The 23,935-nt window shown below is 46.5% G+C and overlaps 1 pseudogene; it reads right to left on the bottom strand.

The window, feature by feature from the left end:
* On the bottom strand, positions 1–18,041 carry LOC147717600 (serine/threonine-protein kinase mos-like; annotated as a pseudogene).
* Between the last annotated feature and the right edge of the window lie 5,894 nt (positions 18,042–23,935).

The raw sequence follows: 23,935 nt of genomic DNA, 5'->3' as shown, positions 1-23,935 counted from the left end.
TCACTCGGACTCTTCCTGTGCCACACGTCCTGCTCCAGCTGCGCCGTCCATCAAGAATCCACGCTGGCCACGTCCTGCAAGGCTCCGCTGCCCAGATGGCATAGACCTGCAAGGAGGAAAAAAGAAAAGAGAAAATTTAGCGGCCCCTGCAGCAGGGGCGAGGAGCGAGCCCGGGGAGCGCAGGTACAAGAGGCCGCTTCCAGCGCCCCCCAAGGGCTTTTCTACCCTCCTGGTCCCTCCCCTTGACCCGGAAGCACTCACACCGCTTCCGGTCAACGGTGGGACCCATAACCCACAAGGAGTGGAAGGGGGGGTCGGGCCCAGCCATGTGTGCGAGGGGGCCGAGCGGCCCGCCCTTTCCTATCATCTTCTTCTGATGCATCTATACTGTTATTGTTATTGTTAGGTATATTTGTAAAGCGCAACATTCATCCTACAAGGATATCACGGCGCTGCAAAAAATGAACAGTAAAACCTAGGCAGTAACCTGGAAACATATTGATTATTCTGAAGTAGGGAATAGTGCGGTTTTTAGTTTTTTCTTGAAGATGGGGTAGGAGTCCGTGAGTCTGAGGTTGATGGGTAGTTCATTCCAACATTTCGCAGCAATGTGTGAAAAAGCACTTCCGCCCATTCTGGATAGCTTGATCCGAGTGGTGGCTGCTTTGGCTGAGGCTTGTGAATGTAAGTTCCGCGCTGGGGCATAGAACTTAATTCTATTTCGTAGAATACTCAATAGCCTTCAAGGCGATATGTGTCAAATGGTAATAACACAGTTAATTTAAACACTGATTACAGGTGCAGAGATTCCACGGATGCCTCCCCCTTCGGCCGCTCGTGCTCGTGGAGTTGGTGACTGGATCCCAGATTTAGCAGTCGGACCAAATCCGGATCCCTACCCGACTGCTACTATGAGCGGCGGGCGCCTAGAGACACGGGTCGTGGGCTACTCTTGGCACTAGAGAGGGGCGGGTTGTGTGCGTGGGGGATGAAAGGGCGCCGCTGGTGCTCCGAAGCGGGCGGCACCCAGCCCCGCAGCTGGTATTTATGGCATAACATAAACACCATTGGCAGCCATTTTGAAGTGTCCGTCTTCTCATTAATTCATATAACGATATTTACGTTACGAAAATTTAACAAATGAGATAAGTTGAATTTTGTAAGATGAGGAATGTATTAATGTTATTTTATTAATGCAACCAAATCCTACTACTGAATTGTGTCTATAAGTGCATAATACATTGGTTTATACTTTTTTCTCCATTATAATTAATGGGAAGACGGACACTTCAAAATGGCTGCCAATGGTGTTTATGTTTTACACGGGGTAATGTCCTTACAACATAATTGACATGCTTTTAAAAATGGTGGAGTGCATGATGGTAACGAGCGTGAGCAAGCGGTAAAGGTGAAACGCTTCGTTTTTTTCACTTGCCGAATAAACTTTCATTGCAAGTAACCGGGGTGTCCGAGTGTTTTCCTGGTATCGATGGAGATTTGTGGCATATACATATATATATGGGGTGGCCATGGGGGCCTGTTTCTCACCCAGCCTAGCGTGCTTGCACATGGGTTGGTGGGAGGAACAGGTCCTCATGGGACAACATCGGGCCACTATGCAGAATCATGTCCCACTGTATTTAAGGTACATTGATGATCTCTTTCTGATTTGGCAGGGATCATTACAGGAGGCGCACTCATTTGTGGAGCAATTGAATAATAATGACTTAAATCTGGAATTTACATCCACAATCAATGCATCAACAGTATGCTTCCTTGACATAGAAGTATATGTAGAATCCGGAAGGTTAGCGACCAGGTTACACAGGAAGCCGACAGCGGGCAATACTGTCCTGCACGCGGCTGCCAGCACCCCCATCACTTGATACGCAGTATCCCCTTCGGGGAAATGCTGCGCATCAAAAGGATCTGCAGTACAGAAGCTGAGTGTTCTAAAGCTCAGGAGGTCAGCAAATTACGCTTTCTTGCTAGGGGATACTCAGAGGGGGTCATACAAAAAGCAATTGACCGCTCTAGAACTATAACCAGAGCGCTGGCCCTTACACCCAAAGCAACCCCTAACACGGCGGGCATTGTAACTACATCTGACTCACCCAGAATTGTTGTCACTTATAATCGACAACATAGGGAGATCCGAAAAATCTTCTCCCGTAACTGGAACCTGGTGACAGGGGATCCTGTCATTGGGGGTCTAGTGGGTAAAAAACCTGAACTCTCATATAGAAAATCCACTTCTATGGCAGATAGACTGGTTAAAAATTATCTGGAACAGCCAATATCGGAGACCTTTATGGCTCCAAGAAAAGGCTTTAATAAATGCCCAAATTGCAAAGCTTGCAAATATGGGTGTAATAAGACACAATATCAGATACCTTTTAAAGATGCGCCTGTACAGATTACTAAACAACTGACCTGCAAAACAGAATTCGCAGTTTATGTCTTGCAATGCCCTCTTGTGAGCTCCGGTATGTAGGGAGCACCCGACTGCCGGCTCACAAGCGAATTTTGCAACACATAAGAGCCATTATTACTAAGGATCAGTCGTATCCGGTGGCACAGCATTTTGAGAGTACCCACGATAGCGATCCAAAACATCTACAATATTACATCATAGATTGTGTGATGCCTTTGAAACGGGGCGGCAACAGAGATGCTCTTCTACGGGTCCTAGAGACCCGTTACATATTAGAGCTAGATAGCCGCACCCCGGGGGGTCTCACCGCTAGCGAGGACCTCTATACATGCTTGTGAATCCCTTTATATACTAATAATACGGGATCTTCGCTGATACGGGGAACTCTCATACTAGACATATGATGCCACCTTCTCACATCTCAATATAGTCTAATGGCCATTCCATTATAACTAGCCTGTCAGTAAATATCGGTTAATAGAACAACCATTGAATGGAGGGGCTCCTCCTTTGCATTTTTAATTTTAATTATTTATTACCAGCACTTTGCTCTCTTTTATGATTTGCACTATGCATTTACAGCTGCTCCTTGTCACAATTTCAGGTATATACAAAAAAAAGTTTTGCACATGCACTTTTATATTGTCCCACTTGGGATATACTTGCACATGTTTTTAAACCTGGAAAGTTAAGGTCTCAAATGAAATTATATGGATATATCTTTTAATGGTGTTTTTTTATATATATATATGTATTTATTTATATAAGTATTTATGCCCATTGCGATATTTTGCACCTATTTAATACATTGTATGAATTGTGTACTGAGTTAAAAATATGACACTGTATTTTCAATGTTATGGCGAATGGTTGAAAAAGATTTACCTTAGTCTTTCTTTCGTTTCCATGGTTAAAACCTATGAAAGTTGTGCGGCAATAAACAGTCCGCCCTTTATGTCTACTATATATACCTCACCTGTGGCAATGCATTCACATCATGTGATCAAGACTGTGGAGACAGTCAAAACGCGTCATGGCGGGCATGCTGAGCATTAAAAGGCACGAATAAAGGCACCTTTGTTTTGGCACCAGAATTGGGTTCTACTCTACGTCATTTATCCAATTGAAAAACAGGTTGGTGGCGCTGCTGGCGTCTGGCAAGTTCCTGTTTATATAAATACATATCTATATATATATATATATACATATATATATATATATATATACATATATATATATATATATATATATATATATATATATATATATATATATATATATATATATATATATCGCGGAAACAGCTACTCCCAGCAAGAAGGACTCAGAGGCCAAAGGGGTTTTCTGGAAAGCCAGCTCGCTTTATTTCATCTGCTACAGTGGCGGCGAATGCATTTCGGCACTGTCAGCCTTCTTCAGCGCCCAACACTGAACGATGTCCTTCACCCATAAGCTCCCACCTGTGTCAAATACTCTCCAGCACTCGGTGCTCCTCCCCCTAATGATGTCATCACACCCGTAGCAGTTCAGTGTCCATGGATAAACTGCAACTCCCAGAAGGCACTGTAATGGCCGGTCTGAGAGGGTGGTGTGGAGGAGTGAGGCAAAACGGTAGGTTCGCGCTGGTGTGCAGGTAGGTTTTGAGGTACTCCATCCAGAGGAAATATCACGGCCGTCTTCCTTGGCCCCCTTGTGCCGCAACAACCAGTCTCACAGAACAACAGACAGGGCAGGGGCAGTCAATGTGGACTTTGTGCCCTATGCAGGTAAAATACCTCGGTCTCCCCATACTGCTCCGTGATTGCTGGCGGTCTCCGGAAATGTCGATACCTCGACCCCTCAAAGCTGTAAACAGCCCGTTGCCAGTATTTCTTCCTGGGACCATTGATGTTGCAGGGCCATCTGTTCTGCGTCCCTGGCAGGCGCAGTGTATATCGCGGAAACAGCCACTCCCAGCGAGAAGGACTCAGAGGCCAAAGGGGTTTTCTGGAAAGCCAGCTCGCTTTATTTCATCTGTTACAGTGGCGGCGAATGCATTTCGGCACTGTCAGCCTTCTTCAGCGCCCAACACTGAACAATGTCCTTCACTCATAAGCTCCCACCTGTGTCAAATACTCTCCAGCACTCGGTGCTCCTCCCCCTAATGATGTCATCACACCTGTAGCAGTTCAGTGTCCATGGATAAACTGCAACTCCCAGAAGGCACTGTAACGGCCGGTCCGAGAGGGTGGTGTGGAGGAGTGAGGCAAAACGGTAGGTTCGCGCTGGTGTGCAGGTAGGTTGTGAGGTACTCCATCCAGAGGAACTATCACGGCCGTCTTCCTTGGTCCCCTTGTGCCGCAACAACCAGTCTCACAGACCAACAGACAGGGCAGGGGCAGTCAATGCGGACTTTGCGCCCTATGCAGGTAAAATACCTCGGTCTCCCCATATTGCTCCGTGATTGCTGGCGGTCTCCGGAAATGTCGATACCTCGACCCCTCAAAGCTGTAAACAGCCCGTTGCCAATATTTCTTCCCGGGACCATTGATGTTGCAGGGCCATCTGTTCTGCGTCCCTGGCAGGCGCAGTGTATATTGCGGAAACAGCCACTCCCAGCAAGAAGGACTCAGAGGCCAAAGGGGTTTTCTGGAAAGCCAGCTCGCTTTATTTCATCTGTTACAGTGGCGGCGAATGCATTTCGGCACTGTCAGCCTTCTTCAGCGCCCAACACTGAACGATGTCCTTCACCCATAAGCTCCCACCTGTGTCAAATACTCTCTAGCACTCGGTTCTCCTCCCCCTAATGATGTCATCACACCCGTAGCAGTTCAGTGTCCATGGATAAACTGCAACTCCCAGAAGGCACTGTAATGGCCGGTCCGAGAGGGTGGTGTGGAGGAGTGAGGCAAAACGGTAAGTTCGCGCTGGTGTGCAGGTAGGTTGTGAGGTACTCCATCCAGAGGAAATATCATGGCCGTCTTCCTTGGCCCCCTTGTGCCGCAACAACCAGTCTCACAGAACAACAGACAGGGCAGGGGCAGTCAATGCGGACTTTGCGCCCTATGCAGGTAAAATACCTCGGTCTCCCCATACTGCTCCGTGATTGCTGGCGGTCTCCGGAAATGTCGAAACCTCGACCCCTCAAAGCTGTAAACAGCCCGTTGCCAGTATTTCTTCCTGGGACCATTGATGTTGCAGGGCCATCTGTTCTGCGTCTCTGGCAGGCGCAGTGTATATCACGGAAACAGCCACTCCCAGCAAGAAGGACTCAGAGGCCAAAGGGGTTTTCTGGAAAGCCAGCTCGCTTTATTTCCTCTGTTACAGTGGCGGCGAATGCATTTCGGCACTGTCAGCCTTCTTCAGCGCCCAACACTCAACGATGTCCTTCACCCATAAACTCCCACCTGTGTCAAATACTCTCCAGCACTCGGTGCTCCTCCCCCTAATGATGTCATCACACCCGTAGCAGTTCAGTGTCCATGGATAAACTGCAACTCCCAGAAGGCTCTGTAACGGCTGGTCTGAGAGGGTGGTGTGGAGGAGTGAGGCAAAACGGTAGGTTCGCGCTGGTGTGCAGGTAGGTTGTGAGGTACTCCATCCAGAGGAAATATCATGGCCGTCTTCCTTGACCCCCTTGTGCCGCAACAACCAGTCTCACAGAACAACAGACAGGGCAGGGGCAGTCAATGCGGACTTTGCGCCCTATGCAGGTAAAATACCTCGGTCTCCCCATACTGCTCCGTGATTGCTGGCGTTCTCCGGAAATGTCGATACCTCGACCCCTCAAAGCTGTAAACAGCCCGTTGCCAGTATTTCTTCCTGGGACCATTGATGTTGCAGGGCCATCTGTTCTGCGTCTCTGGCAGACGCAGTGTATATCACGGAAACAGCCACTCCCAGCAAGAAGGACTCAGAGGCCAAAGGGGTTTTCTGGAAAGCCAGCTCGCTTTATTTCATCTGTTACAGTGGCGGCGAATGCATTTCGGCACTGTCAGCCTTCTTCAGCGCCCAACACTGAACAATGTCCTTCACCCATAAGCTCCCACCTGTGTCAAATACTCTCCAGCACTCGGTGCTCCTCCCCCTAATGATGTCATCGCACCTGTAGCAGTTCAGTGTTCATGGATAAACTGCAACTCCCAGAAGGCACTGTAACGGCCGGTCCGAGAGGGTGGTGTGTAGGAGTGAGGCAAAACGGTAGGTTCGCGCTGGTGTGCAGGTAGGTTGTGAGGTACTCCATCCAGAGGAAATATCATGGCCGTCTTCCTTGGTCCCCTTGTGCTGCAACAACCAGTCTCACAGAACAACAGACAGGGCAGGGGCAGTCAATGCGGACTTTGCGCCCTATGCAGGTAAAATACCTCGGTCTCCCCATATTGCTCCGTGTTTGCTGGCGGTCTCCGGAAATGTCGATACCTCGACCCCTCAAAGCTGTAAACAGCCCGTTGCCAATATTTCTTCCCGGGACCATTGATGTTGCAGGGCCATCTGTTCTGCGTCCCTGGCAGGCGCAGTGTATATTGCGGAAACAGCCACTCCCAGCAAGAAGGACTCAGAGGCCAAAGGGGTTTTCTGGAAAGCCAGCTCGCTTTATTTCATCTGTTACAGTGGCGGCGAATGCATTTCGGCACTGTCAGCCTTCTTCAGCGCCCAACACTGAACGATGTCCTTCACCCATAAGCTCCCACCTGTGTCAAATACTCTCCAGCATTTGGTGCTCCTCCCCCTAATGATGTCATCACACCTGTAGCCGTTCAGTGTCCATGGATAAACTGCAACTCCCAGAAGGCACTGTAACAGCCGGTCCGAGAGGGTGGTGTGGAGGAGTGAGGCAAAACGGTAGGTTCGCGCTGGTGTGCAGGTAGGTTGTGAGGTACTCCATCCAAAGGAAATATCACGGCCGTCTTCTTTGGTCCCCTTGTGCCACAACAACCAGTCTCACAGAACAACAGACAGGGCAGGGGCGTCAATGCGGACTTTGCGCCCTATGCAGGTAAAATACCTTGGTCTTCCCATATTGCTCCGTGATTGCTGGCGGTCTCCGGAAATGTCGATACCTCGACCCCTCAAAGCTGTAAACAGCCCGTTGCCAGTATTTCTTCCCGGGACCATTGATGTTGCAGGGCCATCTATTCTGCGTCCCTGGCAGGCGCAGTGTATATTGCGGAAACAGCCACTCCCAGCAAGAAGGACTCAGAGGCCAAAGGGGTTATCTGGAAAGCCAGCTTGCTTTATTTCATCTGTTTCAGTGGCGGCAAATGCATTTCGGCACTGTCAGCCTTCTTCAGCGCCCATCACCCATAAGCTCCCACCTGTGCCAAATACTCTCCAGCACTCGGTGCTCCTCCCCCTAATGATGTCATCACACCCGTAGCAGTTCAGTATATATATATATATATTACCTACTGGCGGTCGCCAGTAGGTAAACATAGTTAGGACCTAGTTTCCATATGAAATCCACAACATTCTATTTGGAATAACTTTGGCTTGGTGGACGAATAGACGCGAAATTCTCCAAGAAAATGGCCTGCTCTGTTCCACTCCTTCCCTGAAGGTTTGGGGGCGATTCCTAAAGTGGGGCCAAGAAAAAAGGGGGGTCCCAAAACATGTTTCCTTAATGCAATTTTCCATAGGACCTTTAGCCTGGGCTACAGCCCGAGCGGCTGAACAGAATTACACCAAATTTGGCAAAAATGTAGAGTTGGGTTCGCAGATTATGCTTTTTGTTAAATGGTGTAAATCCGTTCAGTAGTTCCTGAGAAAATCAAAAGTAAAATCATAGTGATATCTAGAGACAAAATACCATACTCTGTACTGTACTCTGTACCTTCCCGAGCACGAGCTGCATGCTGATTGGATGTCAACTGTCTGTCAACACTCCAAACCAGGAAGTGTTGGCAGCCCTCTTGTGTCTCGGTTATAGGAATTCCTCAACACTCTATTTTGAATAACTTTGGCGCCGGTGGGTGAATACAGGTGAAATTCTCCAAGAAAATGGCCTGCTCCGCTCCGCTCCTTACCTGAAAGTGTGGGGGTGATTCGTCGAGTGGGGGCTGAGAAAAAAGGGGGGTCCCAAAACGTGTTTTCTCTATGCAATTTTCTATAGGACCTTTAGCTAGGGCTACAGCCCGAACGGCTGAACGGAACTACACCAAATTTGGCAAAAAGTTATAGTTCGGTTCGCAGATTGTGCTTTTTGTTAAATGTTGTAAATCCGTTCAGTTGTTACTGAGAAAATCAAAAGTAAAATCATAGTGATATCTAGAGACGAAGTTCTGTACTCTGTACTGTACTCTGTACCTTCCAGAGCACGAGCTGCATGCTGATTGGATGTCAACTGTCTGTCAACACTCCAAACAAGGAAGTGTTGGCAGCCATCTTGTGCCTCGGTAGAACCGAGGCACAAGAAAGCAGTGAAACAAACGTGCAAAACAACCAAAGTGGGCATGGTAGAAACACCCTGACCCCTAGGCCTGCTTAGGGGGTCCCACAAGGACCCCCAAGGCAAAAAAAAATAGTTTTTTTGAAAAAATCGCGGGATCACAATTCAGATTGAGTCGCTATTGCAGACGAGGCAGTGTTGATGGCAACAGATATACTGAATACTTTTGATGTGGCCATGTGAGTGCACTGGAACTGATGGAGCGTTTATGATATAATCTTTTTGTGCATTATTTCAGATCTAAAAAGTAATTCTAATCGTAGTTACAGTAACTTGAATTTCCTTCCATAGGCTAACATTGACTGGTTTCACTTGGAAATTTTTCTAAGTTTGGAGTTTTGAACTTTAAAAAATTCCTCTAAAATCAGCTGAACTATGAATTCCGATTTACTCACCTGCTATCAGGGGAGACCTCAGTGCTGTATCTTTGAGCCCAGTACTGATCCTGAAAAGTAATTCTAACCATACTTACCAGCAACTTGAATTTCCTTCCATAGGAATCCATTGTCTGGTTTTCACCAAATAAGTTTCTGTGTCTATTTTCACAAACTAAAAATATTCCTAAAAAATCGCCTGTTTGATTTAAACACATTCTTTCAACTGCTTACAGAAGATGAAAACAAACGTTGTTCCCGAGCAATCAAATACAATATTTAGAGAGAAAATGTCAGTCCAAAAAGAATCCATCAGAAGTAATGAATTCTGAGAAAGTATATTTTGTAATGTAATGTATAATGTAATTACAATGTAATTTAACAAATAAAATATCTAAAAAGAAATAGTTAAAAAAATGTAGTAAATCAGTATAAAAAATATATAACAATGAATACATTTAAAAATTGTCATTTACAAAACCTTCGAAATTCACTGAAAAAAACAAAGGTTTCAGGCCTGATATAGTTAGGAATGAGCATTTAAAAAACCTTTGAAATTCACAGAAAAAACCATAGGTTTCAGGCCAGAGTTTGTAGTTTAAGTCTTGGAGTGCCCGTGCGGCCTGAGATATGTAGGCAGCACCCGTCCTCAAGTGCATAAGCGAATATTACAACATCTGCGAGCTATCACCCATGCAGATGCAGCATATCCAGTAGCCAGGCACTTCGAGAGCGATCATGGAAAGGATGCGTCCCTGCTAAGATATTTTGCGATAGATTGTGTTCCTCCCCAAAGGAGAGGCGGTGATAGAGAGTCTCTGTTACGGAAACTTGAGACCCGCTATATAATACTCTTAGATACCAAAGCACCGCAAGGTCTCAATATCGGGGAGGACTGCCACACCTATCTCTGAATATCACAGTAAATTAAATTTTGTTTTGCTAGCCACTCATGACCCTAGGACCCAATTTGTTCTTTTAGAGTTGCACTCCTGTATGTTGAACTGTGGATCTTAAAATCTGTATAAACAACTTGATCCTTTTACCCTCCGTGACCATTATACATTTTCTAATTTTGATTTATTTAACTTCACTTACTAGGTAGCACTTTATTGCCATCAGTCAATTTTGCACTAAAAGCATATTTGCACAATACGTTGCTTATATCTCAGGTTATGGCACTCGCCCACTTGGGCTTCATTGTATGTTGTGTTGATTCTGTGCTAACAGAACAACATAATTCATTAATTTTGTAAAAATACCACACTTTTAATGGTTATATTTTAATATGTATATAACTATTTATTTGGCTTTTAACTTTTATAACAATTTTAAAAGTTTTTTGTAGCCGTTGCCATGTAATTTTCCATGTATTATCATGAAATCTTCCTGAGTGTTACAATCTTTTCGTTTTCATAATGTATGGTATTAACCTTGATTTATGATTATTGTATGACAGTTTGTGCAAATACGGGCATTCATGCCGTAATGTAATACCTGTAAAGCTAGAAACATTGAAAGTATTCTGTCTGTTTCTATTACACGAGATGGCACTGTTGCACTTTAAATGGGTGATCAGCCCTCGTGACGTTGTCATGTGATCAAGGCTATCTCTAGCCGAAACGCGTCATGGCGGACTGGTGCTGGGCTAAAAATTAAATAAAAAATATTTTGCACCAACTTATGGGTCTTGCTGGTTCCTGCATTGCTGATCGGCTGATTTTGCTGTGTTGGTACATCTACGGGAGATCCACGTACCTCATATATATATATATATATAGTAAAGCAGTCCTAGTCCCGTTCAGTGATGGCGGAACCAAAAGGTCAAGACCTCATAAGCCTCACGCCCAGCAAAAAGCAATAGCCTCGAAATAATCAGGAATTGATAACAGGGAAGACGATTTATTAAGTAAAGGTGACGCGTTTCGCTCCACACGAGAGCTTGTTCACACCATATATATATATATATATATATATACATATATATATTATATAGGGTTATGTACAATAGGACCATATAGAGAGCAGTGTTTAGGTCTGATGGATGAAAGCTGTACTTGTAATATGAGTGACGCCTGCGGCGTGAAGAGCTTCCCTTCTCCAAACCAGGGGCGTACCAAACCCAATTTTTTTTTTTGGGGGGGGTTATATATTGAACAGTGGTGGCAAATTCAAGTTCAGATCCTGAATCAAAATAACTCACGGGCACTCCCAAGAGTAACTCAACATTGTTAAATGTTGTATTTTAGTGCACATTGTCATGGTAAACCTGGAAGGAAGTGGAATTTCATGTTTTTGTTCCAGTTTCAGCTACATCCAGCAAATGACCTGGGCCCAGTTTGAATTGGCTGCAGCATAAGACTTAAAACTACTTTGGGGAGATTTGACTAATCACCCCCTCTCGCCCCCATACTGCATGAGATAGAACATTGGTAGCTAATAGTGAAGTTTAAGTACATTTGTTTATTTAATGTTCTTTTTATACTGCATTTACCAGCATAAATTTCCTTTAAAATATTTTCAGGATAGGACGGTATTCAGTGCTTCAAATGGGCCGGTACTGCCTGCTACGGAGTACCAGCGCTTTTTTATTTTTAGGGAGGGAGAGTACCGGCACTTCCAAAGAGAAATGTAATACTTTTGATTGGAGAGTACCGGCCCTTCTCAGAAACCAGCAGCTACTCTGCTACAGAGAACCTGCACTTCTATATGTCCATTTCAAGCACTGATGGTATCACAGCTACTTCTCATGCTGTCATGGGCATAGCACCCAGGTCCATGATTGTAACACACAGGATGTTGAATTTGTACCCCATAATACAAAGTTGTCCAGAGATCCAGCTGAGAAGAACTGTGGGAAGTCTTGATAAAGATGGAGAAGTTGGAGATTTTCAATAATCTGCAGAGCGACACCCTCTTAGGAGTACTAGGAATCCCTGAAGAAATGCACATCCTATTACATTTGTTGAATCTGTCACCTACCAAGGTTCATGAAATGATATGGAAGACAAATAAACTTTTCCCCAAACAAAGAAAATAAGAGATGGGTAGAGACCGAGTTGTGATAGTACTAGTGGAATCTAATTATTGGAGAGACAGGATATTGTGTTTAGGAATTCTAAAGAAAACAGTTCTGCTGGTAGAAAAGCATTTTTGGGCATATTAAGAATCCCCTTGCGCCGCGGGTGTCTCAGTTTTTGTGGCGCACCGGCGGCATAGTGTGTTGCTCCATATTTACAAGGACACATAATGCCACCTTGCGTGGCTTTTTGTGTCCTTGTAAGTATGGCTCCTTTTCAAGCTGCGCTTTGCATGAAAGGGGTGTGCAATGGGTGTTGCTGTCTCCACGCATCACTCATGGATTCTCCGCATTCCTAGATTTACAATGTTTTGTAAACCTGGGAATGTGTTGGAAACTTACGCCTCTCCAGGGGAGGTGTAAAGTGGCGCAACAAGGAGAAATCATTTTATTTCTCCTTGTTTTTTCGTCTTTCTATGCCTGCTGCATTATGCAGCGTACATAGAAAGAGAAAAACACCTCTCATGATTGTTTTTGTGCAGGAAGGTGTCTCTTCCTGCACAAACCCAAACATCCCCGCAACGCAGGCACCCTTGCACCATGGTACAAGGGTGCCTGCATTGGTGCATGGCAGACAATTGTGCACCAGTGTAGGGGAGAACTCAGGGAGTTACTTGGTCCTAGCAAAGACCCAGAGACACTTCTTACAGGTAAGAGAGAGAGTGCCTAATGTGCTTCGGTTATGTTTTTCTGTTCCTTTTCACTCTGCTCTGCCTTTCTTTTGAACAGGCTTCAATGAGCCACAGTGAATACTATGGTGATCTACCTCCCTGTGACACATTTGCTTAGAATTACTTTGTATGTGCCAAATTCCATTTCCATCCTTTTTGTTGGACAAGATTTTTTGCATTTGTTAATATTGATAAACACGATGTTGATGAACACCGTGATATATGTACATATAATAACAAACTTGCATCTCCGTTGTTGAATTCACCTGATATGACCTCCCTCTTAACTCTGAGTCAGAAATACATGGTCAGGCAGGCAATGCAACCTAGGCCTGCAGCTACTGATAGGTCACAGATGGAGGGACACATATTCCTTAGACAAGCGAGCAAACAAGCAAACCAGATCGATACTACATATAGGCAGCGAGGACACAATGGTCTCAGGAGATTGGCCCCAATAAAACACATTTGGCCGGAGGGGTGCACAAACCCAAAACACCATAAACTCAGATGCCACACTAAGGGGCTGATTATGATGGCGGACGGACCTGAGTCCGTCCGCCACCATAGAGTAGGAGGGAACCTCCACATGGCCTGGCGAGTTCCCTCCTGTGCAATTAGGATGTGACCGCCACCCTGGCGGTCACATCCTCTATTTTTACCATTGCGGCGGGTGCGGCTTCAAGCTGCATCCGCCGCAATGGTAAAAATGCATACATTGCATTTGTATGCAGAAAGCGGCAGGCACCGTGCGGTGCCTGCCGATTTCTGCATACAAATTCAGGGGGGTACCATAGGTACCCTGCATGTGCACACCCCACCCCCTTCACCCAGGTGCCCGCAACGGGCCCCCACAGTGAAGTTACACATGCTTTTCCATGGGGGAAAACCCGCCGCGGAAAAGCATTTTTCACAGGCCATCCTAATATGACTGACGGTGTCTGAGAGACACCGTCACCATATTAGAGCTTTTCTGCCGCGGTTGTAAGCCAACCGCGGAAAGTGGCGGAAGGAAACCAGGACCCACCAATCATCCTAATGTGGCGGTGGGTCTTTGGTGGGTCCGCAGAGGATTTTCCGCATCCTCCGGGCCGGCGGTGGCTTCCGCCGGCCCGGAGGATGCGGAAAATCATTCATTGTAATAGGCACCCTAGTTAGGAACACACAGTCAATCAGAACACAGCATGCATACTACACACAGTGATCATGCGCTCCCCATGCTGGACATCTGGACACATACCCACTGGCCCTGCATCATGTCCACACAAGGTTGAGGCCCACCTGCACCTCTTATCAAACAACCAGATTTATGACCCTGTGACTAGGCCCAGATTTCTGTATCCAAATGAAAGTGCAAATTGTTTTATGATACGTCATGTAATGTATAAAATTGCATCCTAAACCAATGTGCTTTGAGACAGGCTTCAGGCCCCTACTCTATTGCCTGTTCTCTCGGCCGCTGCGTTTAATTAAACCAACTGTTCCTGTTTTGCCAAACACCTCTTGTCTCATTTGTCAAGGTAAATCCACATTGAGCAACACATTAAATTTGGAAACGTCTTTAATTGTGCCACTGTGACCTGTGGTTTTGATTTTTACATGCCAATAAATGCATTTAATACAAATAATATTAATTTGTTGAAAATGCCCTACAGTCATATTTAATGAGGAGAGATATTTGGATGACTGAAGACCTTCTAGGGGTCAGTGTGGGTTAAATTCCACCTCAGAGCGTCATGGATTTGACACTCAAATTGTGCATATCAAGGCAATGAACTGGTGGTTTTGTTTCAAGCATAGGTTACATAGAGATGGCTCAGTCAGAATGTGTATTACATAAAAAGGCAACTAAATGTTTTTTTGAGTGACCCATCCAATTAGACCCACATCACCACCACTTGCAGTCACTCTGGGAATTGATGATCACAGACAAGATTTACCGAGTGCCAGGAGTAAGAAGATGCATCAGTGGAGACAGGCCTAACAACTGTAGTATGAGAGATGGGATCATGGAAAGAATCTGCTCAAAAAGTTGATTTTTATGCTCAGTCCTACTGCAATACAAAAAAAAACCTGGAATAAAATGTAAGGTCTGTGCCTCTCTCTGTAATGGTCAGCGATCTCCTGTGTACACACATGTGCCTCCCCTCTGGAAACGATGCAGGACTGTCTTAGCGCTGGTGGCGCCCGGTGCGGCAATCATATTTGGCGCCCCCGCCCCCCCATGACCACCTTTACGAATTCTCTCACTACCACTGGGCAAAAGTGCCCCTCATCTCTCCAATCATAAGTTATTGCTAAACGCAGCACCACCACTCCACAGGTCAGCACCCAGTGCGGCCGCACCAGTCACACTGCCCTAAAGCCGGCCCTAGATACGTTCATTGCTACTTTAGAGAAAATAAGGTTGGGTTTCAGTTAAGGTGTCCATGAGAAATAAATATGCAGATACGAAACGTGAGTGTAGTGAAAACAGGCTTTGGTGTCTGGGACCATGTCTTGCTTTAAACTTTTAAGCCTTGCTTCTTTGTGCAATGCATTTTTCTGTGTTACACATATAGGTGCAATTGCAGAACAACTGAAAGCATTTGTATACTTTCTTACTTTTTCTTTCATGAAAAAAATTCGCCTCCAGTTTCTGTTTTAAATGCTGTCTCCTTCTGCTAATTAAATTCTGACGAGAACTCATCCTTTGTTATAGTTAAAGTGCCCCCGTTGCATATTTGTGACTGGGATTATGAAGTGATATTAGCACTTCCATTCCTGTCTATTTTATGGAGTTTTTGCAAGTGAAACAAATGGACAGAAAAAGCCTGGCACATGGGCTCAGAAAGGAAAGAATGAAAACAGGCCTTCCTTAAGCACTAAGGGCCTCATTTACAACAAACTTGCACATCAGCATTAATGTGTCAGCTTCCTTGCGCCTGCGTTAAATGCCTTGGCAACACCATGAATGTGCTGTATTTATAATGTAGGGCACCATAGTGCAAGGATTAACAGATGCATCAGATATTATGATGCATCTGCTGGCGCAGTAGTGACACATTGCTGGAGTTGGTCATAAAACTGATGCAACTCCAGCAATGCGCCAGAACACATAGACAAGACCCACTGTAAAAGCCATGTGTCAATCCTTACACAGGGGTAAGGATTTTGATGCAGTCAAGATGTAGAGTGACACTGTGAAATGTCAATTTCACTGCACCACTTCTACGTGGCTTTTTTGCGTAAGAACACCTACCCTGCATACATTATACCTGGTTCAGGGATAATGTGACACAGGACTCTGCAAACTGACGCATTGGACCAGATGCATTGGTTTGTAGATAAGGAGCAGTGTGGTGCACTGATTGCATCGCCGCTGTGACAAAGAAAAGTGATGCAGCAGTGGCTCAAGGGCGTTTTATATGGGGCCCTAAATATCATCTGAAAAATCCAGTACAAATATTTCAGTTGTTGCAAACTGCGTGGCCAGGAGCCCTAATCCAGTCAGCCCAAGATTGGGCAACTGATGGGGGAAGGGCGAAAGCCCTCTTAGCCCAAAGGTTGTTACGCACCTGCTCCAACCGTCCAAGTGCAGCCAACCCTACAAAAGACATGCTAAGAATTAGCTGCTAAAAGGTAGGCCCCAACTGCAAAAGACCGTTTTTAGGTCTCGGCCTGCGTAGGCTGCGCTTGCGCAGTCTCCCTCTGAGACTTTATGTCTTAGAGAGTGGGGCTTGAACCCGCCCCTCTTCTCCATTGGCTGGCTTCCTAAACATTTAAGCCCCTTCTTTTTCGGATTCGGGGTGTGTTTTTTGTGTTCTTTTTCTCCCTGACATCATAGGCCTAAACACTCCCCCATCACGCTGCCTGCTAGCCCAAGTCATCTCTCTGATTGGTTGACAACTACCAAAAGACACTACCATTGGTGTTCCTTATTAACCAATCAGAGGGCCGACTGGCGCGTGCAGGCAGTGTGAGCAGCGCTCCTCTCTTATTTTTTATTGAGCTGTTTGTCCCCGGGCCTCTCCTCGGGCTTCGCCCCCCAGCAGCGCTCGATGATGCTTTTGGATGGGGCTCCTTGTTTTCTCTTGAGCTGTTTGTCCTCGGGCTTCGCACCCAGCAGCGCTCGATGATGCCTTTGAATGGGGCTCCTTGGGCCCCAGGGCTGCTGAAGGCGGGCCCGGTGAGGGGCGGCCGCAGGTGACAGGCCACCAGGGCGTAGAGCACACACTGCCTCTCCCCGCCGGTGAATGGCATCTCACGGCTCACCATCTGCCACAAAGTGATGGCGAAGGAGTAAATTTCGGACTTGTGGGTGGGTGGCAGGCCGCGCAGTAGCTCGGGGGCGCGGTGCATGTAGGTGCCGCCAATCTCACATGCCTCGGCGGGTTGAGCGTGGGCCTCTCGGTGCTACAGGCAAAGCGAGCAGCCGAAGTCGCCGATTTTGCAGCAGGTGTAGATGCCATGATGTGCAAGCAGCACGTTGGCGGGTTTCAGGTCCAGGTGCACGATCCTGTGCGAGTGCAAGAAGGTCAGACCCCGGGCCACATCGCAGGCGTAACTGAGGCAGCTGGAGGTGCCAGTGCCTATTTCCCAGGGCTGTCCGTCTTCCCCGTAGGCCAATCCGGTGTTTTGATTGCTATAGATGGTGTGGTGCAAGGTGCAGCTGCCCGTGTACTCCATGATGACAGCACCCAGGCTGTCGGAATCCTCTGGGCCGCAGGGGCCGGCTGCCAGCACCCGCACCAGGTTATCGTGGTGGGGCAGCTGTGCCACGTTCAGCTCGGCCCAGAAGCTCCACCTGGAGGCCAGCCGTTTCGCTGCGATAAGTTGCTCGGTAGACATGGCCAAAACCTCCGGCCCCGAGATGTTCCAGTAGCGACACTTCGGACCAGTTGATGGAGCACCAGGCCAGTCGTGGGGGCATGTGACGCTCCCGGCCATCGGAGGAGATTACGGACAGGGGTCCGCCCTTGCAGGAGAGTGCGAGCGGGTTGCTGCTGTAGGCTCGCAGCTCCACTGATGGCGAGAATTCCCGTGGGAGGAAGCGCTCCAATGGTACAGGGGACGGCATGCCGGCTCAAAAATTGTGCGCGTTGGAGTCCCTCCACTTCACCATATCGTAAAGTGGACGGAGGCGCCATGAGGTCTACGCACTGTTTGTAGGGAGGGCCCCATGCTTCGTGTCAACAAGAGACAACTGGAGTCACTTGCTACAGCGCTATCTTAATAGATGCACCTTTATTCTACCCCCGTTTCTGTGGACGTGAACTGTTGCCTCTGTACCTAGTTTAGCTTTTCTTCTTGAACCCAGATGCACTGCAAAATTAGGGAGAGTGCTGAGGAGCCGCAGCCGGCGCGAGAGCAGGCTCCTGAAGCCAGAGTCACAGCCCGTGATGAAGACTGCGCGGTCCCGGGGATCAATGGGGTGCTCCGTCCCGCGCCGGCTGCACAGCACCAGCCAAGCCAGGGTGGGCACCGCCAGCACCAACGTGGTGCACCGCGGGCCCTAGCACCAGCAGAGGAGGAGCAGCAGCAGCGGAAAGCCGGCTGGTATTTTTCGCTTTTCTTGCCTCTGTTCCCTTCTTGTGCGTGATTTTCTTGCCTGTGTGTGTGGCTCTGTGTGTGTATGTGTGTGTGTGTGTGGCTCTGTGTGTGTGTGGCTCTGTGTGTGTGGGGGGCTCTGTGTGTTTGTGTGGGCGGCTCTGTGTGTGTGGGGGGAGCTCTGTGTGTGTGTTTGGGGCTCTGTGTGTGTGGGGGGGGGGCTCTGTGTGTGTGTGGGGCTCTGTGTGTGTGTGGGGCTGTGTGTGTGTGTGTGTGTGTTGGGTGTGTGTGTGTGTGTGTGTTGGGCTCTGTGTGTTGGGCTCTGTGTGTGTGTGGCTCTCTGTGTGTGGCTCTCTGTGTGTGTGGCTCTCTGTGTTTGTGTGTGCGGCTCTATGTCCGCTAATACTCTCTACTACTCTCTAATGCTCACCTATTGCCATTGTAAATGACAATACCATTTATTTATGTTTTTTTTAAAAAAAAGAAATGAAAACAATGCCATTTGCAATGCAATAGCTCTAACCTTAACAAAGCTGAGACCATTGCATTGTAAAGGCTTGTTAGGTCACGTTTGCAGGCAGTCTTTTTTTAGGTCGAACCTGCAGGTAGCGCGCAGGTGCTGTTGCTTGGCGACTTATTGTGTTAAAAACAACCTCCAAAAAGGAGCTTTTAGTCCGCCCATTTACTTAGCATTCGTTGACATCATTATCACTCGAATTTGCTGCCTTCTAATTCGGCAGCACCACTTCAACACATCACTTCCTGCATCACTTCCTTTTCTTGCTGTGGCTCATGTGCCAAGTACAGATTGATTGATCTTAATTAAGGACCATCGCTGCTTGCGCCGTGATTGAGGTATTATTTCTTATTTTTTTCATTTTTATATAGTGTGAAGGTATTGAAACCTTCATTTGAGCATTAGTAGTTACATTACTCAAGGTCACATTCGTGACGATTACGTGATTTGATTATTCTTTCTCACTAGGGACCAGATGTAGGTAAGTTAATTTTACCGATTCATAAATACCGAATTTTACAGATTCGGTATTTATGAATCGGTAAAATAGAAGGGGGGAGATGTAGAAAGAATCCTATGGGCATTGAAGCCCATAGAAATAAATGGGCATTACCGAATCGGTATTTACCAATTCGGTGAATACCGAATTTTGCAAGGGTGCAGGGGGTGTCACTTTGACACCCTCTAGCACCCCGATTTAAGGCATGTGTGACATGTGGCACACAGACATGCCCTAAGGGCATGTCCGTCTGTCACATGCCATAGGTGTGCATGCACACATGTGCATGCACACCTGGAATCGGTATTTTACCACCCAATTGGATTGGGTGGTAAAATACCGATTCAGTAAGGCCTGTGGGACTCAGAAGAGTCCCACCTGCATTTCAAAATTACCGAATTGGTAAAAATACCGATTCGGTATTTTACTGATTCGGTAATTTTACCGATTCGGTAAATTTACCGAATCGGTAAAATAAGCCACCTACATCTAGAATAGCCATTTACTGGTCGGTAACGGCCGAATCGGCCGTTACCAGTCGATAAATGTCTACCTACATCTGGCCCTAGATGCCTGAAAGGCTGTTAGGCAGTTTGCTGTTGACGAGTCACTGGGGCTGAGCTGTGATTTCACCCGTCAAGGTCAGAGAGGCAATTTTCTCGCGAAACTTATTTAAGGCAAGTAGTGTCAGAGTTTATGTTCGGTTTGTAAAAAGGGGCTTTTTAAGAGGTGTTTGCGGCAGATGCACAGGTTGGTATTCCCAAGTACAAGATCTTTGTGCCCTGTCAAGGGAAGAAATAACAAGCGTCAGATGGGCATCCCACGGAGAAGGAGGGCTGGCCACAAAAGGAGGATTCGGCTTACAAAGTACCTCATGTGTGTTCTCTTTTATCTCGGTTTTCACGTATAAGGCATATGAGCAGTTGTGTCCATCAGCACAGCATTGTAGGTGACACCAAAAGCTACAAATATGTATCAAAATTCCATGACATGTTCAAATAAACTTAACAAAGACGACTCTGACACATGAACAATTTCAAGATTTAGAGCAGGCCAAGGAAAATACAATTTCGTCTGCTGGAGTTCTCCCCTTACACATAAAAAGTGCAACAGTTACCCGACTTTGCGCTAGGGTTGCTCTACGAAAGTGCTGACCCTTCTTGCACATAGAGGTGTCTTTAAAGTATTATGTAAAATGTGATTCAGCACCCCATATACCAATAAAGTCCCAATCATATAAGGCCCTGCACACACGTGTGTAAACAAATTCAATTTTTTAGAAGTCCTTATCCTGGGGATCTCTAGAGAATGCGGATAGTACATTATGCACTCACTGCATTCCATATCTAAGGAATATATCCGACTGTCAGCCCAGTAATGGATGACTTATGGTGACTTTTTACTCCGGTCCAAGGTGATTTGCACAAGAATTAAAAGCCCTGAAGAAGTTCTTATGACCGAAACACGTTGGCCATCATGAACTTATTGGATTATGCTTTTATGAAGATGAAGAAATCTATGGAATAAAAAACTAGTTTTTTAACTTCCATTGGATTCCCATGTGAGTACGATCAAGACTTCTGAAAAATTGAATTTCTTTAAATACTTATATGTGGGAATTATAAGATTGGGACTTTACTGGTATATAGGGTGCTGAATCATACTTTGGATAGTTCTGAAGCAGGCAAAATACATTTTTTCTCGTATCGGGCGCCAGTGGCTGTAGGTCGCTGGTTTATGGACTCTTGTATGATGCTATATATTTCTCTCATTACTGCTGACTACTTAGATAATGTATGGCTGATTGCCAATGCCTCTGCCATCAGACTGTTATTGACTTGTTTGTTTTGCTTTTGAAGTATGCAGGCCACATTTTATTACAGCTACTGATAAAGTTGTTGCTTGTTTTTTTAGGTCGGACACAACGCTCCTACCCAATACTTCTATCACTACTTGTGTGCTTTTCAAAAACAGCAGGTCTGAAGCTCACCTCAGAATAATATATCAACAAAGGAGGGACTGTGAGCAATATTTAAACAGGTCCTGCACACTAGCTCCCGAAGGGGACTGTGTATCAAAGGGGTGTGCAGATCCTAACTGGACGTGTGGGGAAAGGGAGGTCTTTCTTTGTGATGCCCTCACACACCCCAGAGGATGTCATGCTTCATCATTGGGCATTGCTCATCATCGGGCCGGCGCTGCGATGCCCGACGGGCTCCCATAAATGGGGCTCTTTGTCGGAGATCTTTTGAAGAAGGCATGGGTGCGCGTGAGGGTTGGGTAGTGCACAGTTAAGTGAAGTAAAAAAGGTCAGGAGCAGTCCTTACTCTGAACTAGTTTTAATATTAAGGTTGCTCGAGCCTCATTAAAAAGTGTGGGAGCCCTAAGTGGATGTAATGTTCCTAAAGGGCTGCTAAAGTGTAGTGGGTAAACATGTTTCATACCCTATTTGCCCATAACGGGTCAGCTGGTACTTCATCAGGACCGGAAGAAACTACATTGTGAGTGGTGCACTACCATCTGGGTCTGTAACTATTCATTAGTTGCCAGACTCGGTAGGGGGTACCCTAGTAGGCTAGTACTGGGGTACTGTAGACCCCTAGTACTGTAGACTAAGGCTGACGGGGGAGGCAGAGCACGTCGTTGTTTTAAAGATCGGGTGGCAGACGACAACCGTGAATCCTACCCATTGCTCGTGGCACCTCAGAATAATCATTCAAAGGCTCAACGAAAGTAATAAAATATGGAACACAGATTGCTTCAGATTAGGTGCATTGCCTATGTGAGTGCTTAGAAGCATGTGTGCATGTACTTGAGTCTCCATGTACTTGGGGTTTGAGTGAGGGCATAGAACAGAGATCTTCAATACTAAGGGGGCGGGGCGGAAATGCGGCGGGCGCATGCTGGTGACGGAACCGCTCCGTCACCAGCGTCGGTTGCGCTGTGCTTATGACGGAGCGGTTCCGTCATGGCCCCGCCCGCTCAATAGAACGCTCAGCGCAGGCGCGGAATCCGCGCAGCGCAGGAGTGTCGGGCAGGCCATGACGGAACGCTCCGTCATCAGCACAGCGCCACCGCGGCTGATGATGGAGCGGTTCCATCATCAGCAGGGGAGGGGTTAAATGATCTCAGGGAGGTGCTAGGCTCTGACCAGAAAGGCATCATGTTTTGTTTTAAATGACAAAAAAATGAGAGGCAGTAAACCACTTTGTAATGGGCCATCACTAACATCTTGTGTTATTTATATCCTGACTGGGAGTTTGTGTAAAATGGTAACAGAGCCTAACTGCAGTGTTTAAATATGCCAATTTAACAGAAAAAGTGAGAAAATTGAAGGAGGGGAAGTGATTATTTGTTTTTGTACACAGGAGGCACTGCATTAAGAAGTTTGAAGCGACTGGCTTAGAAGCATGTGTGTGCTTGCTTGTCTGTCTATGAACTTGTGCGCTTTTCTGAAAACTGCACGTTCCGCCACCTCACCTTGGAATAACCACACAGAAGCTCGAACAAGCAAGCAATAACATATTGAACATAGAGGGACTGCTTCAGATCCCGTGCATTGCCCATGTGTGTGAGTGCCTGTGTGTTTTGATTGTTTCACGATACTGCATAGTAAAAAAAAAAGTATTGGCAAAATCAATACATCAACAAAGCGAGTCTGATGGGTTTTGCCAATGCTTGTTTTATCTCTAGAGCTAACATGTGTGTCTTGATTACATATTGCATTGTCCTTAAAGTTGGGTAGTTCTTGTGAAACGACGTGCCGTTTCCTTACCTGATTTACTCTCCTTGCTATTTACTACTAGTCCATTTACCTATGCCAGCTAAAGTTAACTATAGTTCAGTCATTCTGATCATTCATCAGCCAGATGTAAGTGGCTTTTTATGGCCACTAGATTATTTTACATATTTGAATTCGTTTTCTGTATGGAAACAAAGTTTGGGTAGAAAGCCCTGATTATAACGCATCATATCAGTACTGTCCCTGTTCATCTGTCGTACACTGAATGTACACGTAGGTCCTCCCAGTCCTGCCTTAGCTCTGGTAATGTGCCAGTCTGTGCCTATGATGATTCACATCCATGCCACAGCTCTCTGTATTGCACCAGTCTGCCCTATCCCAGTCGCACAGCCATGGTGCCGCTCTTTCCACTGTGCCAATGTGCCCCGTTATGCACCGCCATGGTGCAGCACTTTGCCAGTCTGTACTTGTGATGCTCTTACACCGCCATGGTGCAGCTCTTTGCCCTGTGCCAGTCTATACTTGTGATGCTTCACAACAGTTATGTAGCTACTTGCAGTGTGCCAGTCTGCTCTTCGTGCCAGTCTGCTCTGTGCCAGTCGGCACCTGTGATACTTCTACACCACCTTGGTGTAGTTCTTTGCCCGGAGCCAGTCTGTACCTGTG

This window comes from Lissotriton vulgaris, chromosome 5, assembly GCF_964263255.1.
Source record: "Lissotriton vulgaris chromosome 5, aLisVul1.2, whole genome shotgun sequence".
In the NCBI taxonomy this organism is placed as follows: domain Eukaryota; kingdom Metazoa; phylum Chordata; class Amphibia; order Caudata; family Salamandridae; genus Lissotriton; species Lissotriton vulgaris.
Note: the sequence above shows the minus strand (reverse complement) of the source record. Positions and strands in the feature narration are given on the sequence as shown.